This window comes from Penaeus monodon, unplaced genomic scaffold (assembly GCF_015228065.2).
Source record: "Penaeus monodon isolate SGIC_2016 unplaced genomic scaffold, NSTDA_Pmon_1 PmonScaffold_111, whole genome shotgun sequence".
NCBI classification, from domain to species: Eukaryota; Metazoa; Arthropoda; class Malacostraca; order Decapoda; family Penaeidae; genus Penaeus; species Penaeus monodon.
Genome location: NW_023639825.1, coordinates 61,381 through 62,744, shown reverse-complemented (window position 1 = coordinate 62,744; position 1,364 = coordinate 61,381).

Here is a 1,364-nt window from a genome sequence, read left to right as displayed (position 1 = left end):
TTTGATGATATAATATTAATATTGTATATATATCATATATATAATTATTATTATATATATGATATATTATTATTATATTATTACGATTTTATATATATATTATTATTATTATTAATTATAATTATTATTAAATGCGAAATTAATATTATTATATATAATTAAATCTTTTTTTATTATTATTTGCCAAAATTATAGGGTATAATGAATAATAAATTACAAATAATATAATTATAAATAATGTATAATATGTTAAAAATTTGATTATTTTATTATTATCATTATTATTATTTTACTAGTAGTATAATTGCAAAAATAATTATTATAACAGTAATAATTACAGTAATAACGATATTAATTGAAATAATGATATAAATATATTATAGAAACGTTATTATTGTATTATATTATTTTTATTACTATTATTATTGTAGTTGTTATTAGTATAGATGTAAAAATTATATATTATAACTGCAATAATATGCAATAATAATGATAATAATTGCAATAATGATGATAATAATTGCAATAATGATGATAATGATGATGATAATGATGATAATGATGATGATAACGATAATAATGATGATAATCATGATAATAATGACGATAATAACAGGAATTGTGTCCATATATAATTAAAAAAAAGGTAAAAGAAAAAAATCCCAAAAGTCGAAAAAGCGGCAAAATCTAGCGAAATATAGCCTTTTGAGAGTAGACTCCAAAATGACGTTTTTTCCATTCATATGATGATTCTGGCAATTATTAGGGTAATAATGATAATAATTACCAGAATTCTATTAATCATGACAATAATGATGATAAAAGTAGAATAAAGAGATTATTAATAATATTAATATTATCATTATTATCATCATTATTATCATTATTATTATTATTATTATTATTATTATTATTATTATTATTATTATTATTATTATTATTATTATTATTATTATTATTATTATTATTATTATTATCATTATTATTATTACTTTAATTATTAGTATTATTGCCAAAAAATATATTATAACAGTAATAATTACAGTAATAACGATATTAATTGAAATAATGATATAAATAATGATTATAGAAACGTTATTATTGTTATTACTATTATTATTGTAGTTGTTATTAGTATAGATGTAAAATTATATATTATAACTGCAATAATTGCAATAATAATGATAATAATTGCAATAATGATGATAATAATTGCAATAATGATGATAATGATGATGATAATGATGATAATGATGATAATGATGATAATGATGATGATAACGATAATAATGATGATAATCATGATAATAATGATGATAATAACAGGAATTGTGTCCATATATAATAAAAAAAGGTAAAAAAAA